Raw genomic sequence first — 7,104 nt, forward strand, 5'->3', positions numbered from 1 at the left:
AAATCTCTAAGCATTTGCTTGTCTGTAAAGGATTTTATTTCTCCTTCACTTATGAAGCTTAGTTTGGCTGAATATGAAATTCTAGGTTGAAAATTCTTTTCTTTAAGAATGTTGAATATTGGCCCCCACTCTCTTCTGGTTTGGAGAGTTTCTGCTGAGAGATCTGCTGTTAGTCTGATGGGCTTCCCTTTGTGGGTAACCCGACCTTTCTCTCTGGCTGCCCTTAACATTTTTTTCCTTCATTTCAACTTTGGTGAATCTGACTATTATGTGTCTTGGAGTTGCTCTTCTTGAGGAGTATCCTTGTGGCATTCTCTGTATTTCCTGAATTTGAATGTTGGCCTGCCTTACTAGGTTGGGGAAGTTCTCCTGGATGATATCCTGCAGAGTGTTTTCCAACTTGGTTCCATTTTCCCCATCACTTTCAGGCACACCAATCAGACGTAGATTTGGTCTTTTCACATAATCCCATATTTCTTGGAGGTTTTGTTCATTTCTTTTTACTCTTTTTTCTCTACACTTCTCTTCTCACTTCATTTCATTCATTTGATCATCAATCGCTGATACCGTTTCTTCCAGTTGATCTAGTCAGTTACTGAAGCTTGTGCATTTGTCACGTAGTTCTCGTGTTATGGTTTTCATCTCTCTCAGTTCTTTTAAGGTCTTCTCTGCATTGATTATTCTAGTTATCCATTCAGCCATTCTTTTTTCAAGGTTTTTAGTTTCTTTGCGCTGATTACGTAATTCCTCCTTTAGCTCTGAGAAGTTTGATTGACTGAAGCCTTCTTCTCTCAACTCGTCAAAGTCATTCTCCGTCCAGCTTTGTTCCGTTGCTGGCCATGAGCTGCGTTCCTTTGGAGGGGGAGATGCGCTCTGATTTTTTGAATTTCCAGCTTTTCTGCACTGCTTTTTCCCCATCTTTGTGGTTTTATCTGCCTCTGGTCTTTGATGATGGTGACATACTGATGGGGCTTCGGTGTGGGTGTCCTTTCTGTTTGATAGTTTTCCTTCTAACAGTCAGGACCCTCAGCTGTAGGTCTGTTGGAGATTGCTTGAGGTCCACTCCAGACCCTGTTTGCCTGGGTATCAGCAGCAGGGGCTGCAGAAGATAGAATATTGCTGAACAGCGAGTGTTGCTGTCTGATTCTTGCTCTGGAAGCTTCGTCTGAGGGGTGTACCCTGTCGTGTGAGGTGTGAGGTGTCAGTCTGTACCTAGGGGGGATGTCTCCCAGTTAGGCTACTCAGGGGTCAGGGACCCACTTGAGCAGGCAGTCTGTCTGTTCTCAGATCTCAACCTCTGTTCTGGGAGGTCCACCGCTCTATTCAAAGCTGTCAGACAGGCATTTACCTCTGCCGAGGTTTCTGCTGCTTTTTGTTTATCTATGCCCTGTCCCCAGAGGAGGATTCTACAGAGGCAGGCCAGCCTCCTTGAGCTGCAGTGGGCTCCACCCAATTCGAGCTTCCAGGCGGCTTTGTTTACCTACTTAAGCCTCAGCAATGGTGGGTGCCTCTCCCCCAGCCTCGCTGCCACCTTGCAGTTAGATCTCAGAGTGCTGTGCTAGCAATGAGGGAGGCTCTGTGGGCGTGGGACCCTCTGGGCCAGGTGTGGGATATTATCTCCTGGTGTGCCGTTTGCTAAGACCCTTGGTAAAGCGCAGTATTAGGGTGAGTGTTACCTGATTTTTTAGGTGTTGTGTGTTTCAATTTCCTTTGACTAGGAGGAGGAATTCCCTTCCCCCTTGCGCTTCCCAGGTAAGGCAATGCCTCACCCTGCTTCAGCTCTCGCTGGTCGGGCTGCACCCGTGGACCAGGGCCAACTGTCCGACATGTCCCAGTGAGATGAACCCGGTACCTCAGTTGAAAATGCAGAAATCACCATCTTCTGTGTCATTCACGCTGGGAGCTGGAGGCTGCAGCTGTTCCTACTTGGCCATCTTAGGTATGCCCCCCGTCCAAAAATTTTCATCACAGAGTCTGCTTGCAGGATCCCAGACTTAATCAGAATCAGTGAAACAATTCTAACAAGTTGTGATGATGGAAGCATTGTCCTGAAAATTCACATATAAGAGGTATATCTAAAAATTATTTGGTACATGAAATAGAAACATTTTGAAACCTTTCTTATTAACAATAAATTTTCTTTAAAAATTTTAGTAAGCTGGACAGGGAATAAATGAAATAAGAACAGAATGGAAATCAACTAAAAAAGCTATAGCAAAATCAATAATATCAGTAATAACACTGAAAGCAAAATTCAACTGCTCTACATTTAATTGTTGATATCAGTAACTAATATCAGAAGCTTTGAAAGAAAATAAAGGTAAAATAGGAAGAGATAAGTTTTGTGAGAGAAAATTAAAGATACATGGACAGAATGTGGATACCAAACCATGAATTCTGAGTTATCACAAGAAGATGATCATAATTTTACTTTTAAAATTTGTATAAAAAATTACTAAAAGATTATGGCTACAAATTATTAATGAGCTGATAGGATTATACCTTTTGTTTTTTCATACTCTTGCTTAATAAAATGATATGGAGTAATAGTGAAATGAAAATAGTTTATTTTTCAAATTGAAATAGTAGTTTGTGTATAAACTTTAATATAATAGTGTATAAATAATACTATTTGTATTCAAACAGTACTTGTATATATATTAATAGCATGAGGAATAACAGTCTTGCACCATATATATTTTTTAAAATAAGCCAAAGTGCAAGTACAAAGGAAAAAGAGGAAGGTCTAATTAACACTGCCTAGTATTAAGATATAATAAAAAGGAAATGGCTGGATTTTAGTGTAATTTTGACACCACTGGTACTCTATGTTGGCAAATATTGGAAGAAAATCAGTGAGTAGCACAGTTTTTCATGAGGGGCTAAACAGGGATCCCAGAACACAACAAAGCCACTGCATCATATGCAGTGATCAGTGATTCAGTGGATGAGTACACTCTCCTAATATAGGCACATGAGGAGTCAACACTGTGGGTTTGCTCACCCAGGGAACAGATTCCCCCAGGGGAATAGAGAAAAATCTATGGATAGGGTGTGAGTTGTCTTGGGCTATGAATCATCCCAGCAGGCTTAATAAGTTTAGACTTGCCTTTGCTTTGGCTGTCATGCTAGGCAGTCACAGTCCTTAGGAAGAGAAACCATGGATTTATATGGACTGTTATTTTAAACTTACAACAAAGTAAGCAAACAAAACAACTAAAAACCAAAGGGTAGAGGAAATCACAAAGCATTTTCTACATGCAAATTGTAAAGTAGTATTAGTCCAAAGAATAAAATATAAAAGAAACAACAAACTAGGGACACTGTTTGTTAAATTTCACAGAGCATGGTTTGAGGGTCTGCTCTGTGTCAGTCAATCCCATGTTAAACTCTCAACTCAGTTTAAACTAAGACTGTGGCTTTGGGCAGGTACATCAGCTTCTCCACATCTCTGTGCCTTTGTGTGTAGAACAGAGATAATAATGGTATCGATGTCATGGTCTTATGGTGAGAATTAAATATAATGAAAACTGTAAAGGTCTTGGCACAATTCCTGGCCTGTATGTATTATTATTATGATTATTAAAATATATGAATGCAGATAAACACAAATAAAGATATATATATATACACACACACATACAGACACACACACACACACATACATTAGGGTATGAAAAATAATTTTAAACATAGAAATTCACATGGTTAATATGTATCAAAGTGTTGAATATCAGTAGTAAAAGATATGCAGTTTAATACTCTTAATTTTTCCTACCAAGTTAGTGAAGTTTAAAAACTGATGGCATAGTTTAAATTGCTGCCTCACTGTTAGAAAGGATGAAGTAAAAGAGACATTTCTATATGGTCCTGCTAGAATTATAAATTGGTGCAACCTCTTCACAATTCTGTTTGACTATATTAATAGCTATAAAATAATTTGACCAAGTATTTCCTCTATTAGAATATATTGTAAAGAATTAAGAAATTAGACAAAGATTGATGTATAAAGGTATTTATTACAGTATCATAGGATACTTGAAAAATATCAGAAACAAATTATCAGTATTACAGATACTGGTTTTTTGATGATTTGTTTTGCCAGTCTCAGTTTTTTTTTTTTTTTTTTTTGAGAAGGAGTCTCGCTCTGTCGCCCAGGCTGGAGTGCAGTGGTGCGATCTCCGCTCACTGCAAGCTCCGCTTCTGGGGTTCACACTATTCACCTGCCTCAGTCTCCCAAGTAGCTGGGACTACAGGCGCCCGCCACCACGTCTGGCTAATTTTTTGTATTTTTAGTAGAGACGAGGTTTCACTGTGTTAGCCAGGATGGTCTCAATCTCCTGAGCTCGTGATCTGCCGCCTCGGCCTCCCAAAGTGCTGGGATTACAGGCGTGAGCATCCGCGCCCGGCCGCCGGTCTGTTTTTAATCCTGGCAGGGCCTCCCACATGCGTGCATACACACACACACACACACACACACACACACACACACACACACACACACACACACAGAGGCTTCAGATCTTCTTGAGAGCTGTCGTGTCGACACCCTGCACATGTTACTCAAACTTGGGGATCTCCTCTTCCAGCAAGTCTGTCCCCATCTCGTCATCCCCCGCCACACACTGAATCTGCAGCTTCTGGATACCGTAGCCCACGGGCACCAGCTTGGAGCCCCCAGACCAGTCCGTCCAACTAGATGCAGCACACACAGGCCTTCAGCTGGGCCATGTCCATCTCATCATCTCAAGGCTTGACATCCAGCAGGATGGAGGACCAGGCCACCAGCGCGGACTTCTTCACCTTCTTCCCCGTGTACTGCCGCAGCCGCTCCTCCCGCAGCCACGCTGCCCCCTTGTCTTCCTCCTCATTGCCACTGCCAAACAGGTCAGTGTCATCGTCCTTGTCATACTCTGCTGGTGTGGCAGACTTCTTGGCCAGGGGTTCCACTTGGTGCACGGGAGACACGTGCTGGGTCTGCCGGGCTGTGGCCAGGTGGCCGGGCCTCCATCTTGGAGACTGCCTGCTGCAGCACCTGCACTACGCCTCACAGGTTCCGGTTCTCCACTTCCAGGCTGGCGCTCGAGCTCGCTGTTGTCTCCTCTGGGGCCATTGGAGGCCCTGGGGACGGAGCTGTGGCAGGAGGCGCCGGCCACAGTCCCGTTTATCTGCTCCTAGAATATCCTTTCTGCATCGTCATATTTGAATTTGTGGAACCAGATCTTCTCTTGTACTAGGAAGTTTGTAGACATTTTTCTGACACCAGCCAACGACGCGGCAACCAGAGAGGAGGAATCGGCGGGCGCGTGACGCCTGAGGAGAGGGCCAGTATTACAGATATTGTTAATCGAATTGGAAGCCCTCTATACGGACTGTGACAAGTTTTCATTTACATTAAGAAATGGTGCAAGATGGAATTAGCTGCTCTGGGAACTGCGTCAGATCCCAAGCCTGCTCTTACTTGCTATGAAAACAGAGTCACCCTAGTTAGAGGTGGGAAAGGACACTTTCAGCCCATCTCTGTCATCACAGTGTCCACGGGCTTCCAGAGGCTTGCTCTGAGAAATGTCCTATCTTAGATTAAGAGAATGGCCGAGGGAAAAGGTGTTTTCTGAATAAGTACTGAATTATCAGGCATACCATTATTTTAGAAGCCTAATCCTGAAGAGTGCTTAATTAGACCAGCTTCCCGCAACGTTCAGGAGGAAATTAGATATGAGAATAGTTCATTAGAAATTGGACATTGTGGCTTAACCTGTTGAGCTCTTTACATTGTGTTTCGTAGTTCGTGGTTCATCACTTTGCTAGTCATCAGACTTAATAGAGGAATTTTTAATACATTAGATTTCTATGGAGATTCTGATTTAGTAAGGTACAGAGCCCAAGAATCTGGGTTTTAAGCCAGTTTTCTGGTTTCATTATTTAATAAGCATAGAATCTAGACCTTGAAAAAGCAGCATGGCTATCACTGTTAGAAATCAGAATTTCAGGTCACACCCTAGCCCTTCTAAAACAGAATGAGCATTTTAGTGAGATCCCCAAGTATTTTGTACAAACATTAAAATTGAGAAGCACAATTGCATTAAGTTTGATAAACAACTAAGTTTGTTAACTTATGTGGAAGTTCAGGGAAAGCCTGAGAGTAAGATGTCATTGTTTAATATGAGTTGGTTGCATTTACCTCAAAAGTATTTGGTCTGTTAACTTTTTATTGGAGTGATTAACATATAATTAAATTTCAAGGACTATTTACCAAAAAAAAAAAAAAATCTTAACCATGGAATGAACCTATTTCATAATAACAGAGCAATAACTATTGTACATAACTATTTTCTACAGGATATTTATGACCATGATTAGTATGGAAAACATCAAGATATCCACAGAGCTATGAGAATGAACTAGAATAGAGAAGCTAAGTTACAACACTAACACAAACTACTAGGACATAACTCGAAGCAATGTCTTAGTTTTCCTATATTTGGCAGTAGTAGTAGCAACAAAATAAAGGTAGCTGGAGGCTCCTTGTACCACACAAATTTAAAAGACCAAGAAGCCAAGAGTAACAGACTTTGAGTCTTCAACAATAAATCTCTTTATGGTCTATGCACGTTTATACACTGTTCAAAGGAGCATTTGTCATGCATCCCAAAATTGTACCAAAACAAACCCCATTTTCTACAACAAACAAACAGTAAGCAAAAGAAACAGTATGATGGAATCAGTTTTTAAAATCATTTCAATAGGAACAAAATATTGTTGTTGCATGATCAAAGCTTGCCACCTTTCAGGAGAATAATTAGTACAGTCAGTCCAAATCTGATAATAATGTCATAAAATCTGACAAATCACAGTTGGAATCCTACTAGAAGAATGAAGAGAGAGACTAAGAATCAAATGCTTAAAGGTTTTGTTTGCACCATAAAAGGGTTTAGAGATGCAGCTCAGTTGAATTTGGAGTCAATAATTCTTTATTTTATTTATATAAAGGGTTCTTGTATTCAAGTTTTTTAATCACTGCTGTCATATGATTGATTTACACAGAGGAATATAATGTTGATTTGATTCTTTACCTCACACCAAAGAATATACCTTTCTCTAAAG

The 7,104-nt window shown here is 41.0% G+C and overlaps 1 pseudogene; it reads right to left on the minus strand.

Annotated features, from left to right (window-relative positions):
* Positions 1 to 4,517: 4,517 nt before the first annotated feature.
* LOC104675373 lies at positions 4,518 to 5,252 on the minus strand (annotated as a pseudogene).
* Between the last annotated feature and the right edge of the window lie 1,852 nt (positions 5,253 to 7,104).

Source organism: Rhinopithecus roxellana, chromosome 6 (assembly GCF_007565055.1).
Source record: "Rhinopithecus roxellana isolate Shanxi Qingling chromosome 6, ASM756505v1, whole genome shotgun sequence".
NCBI lineage: Eukaryota > Metazoa > Chordata > Mammalia > Primates > Cercopithecidae > Rhinopithecus > Rhinopithecus roxellana.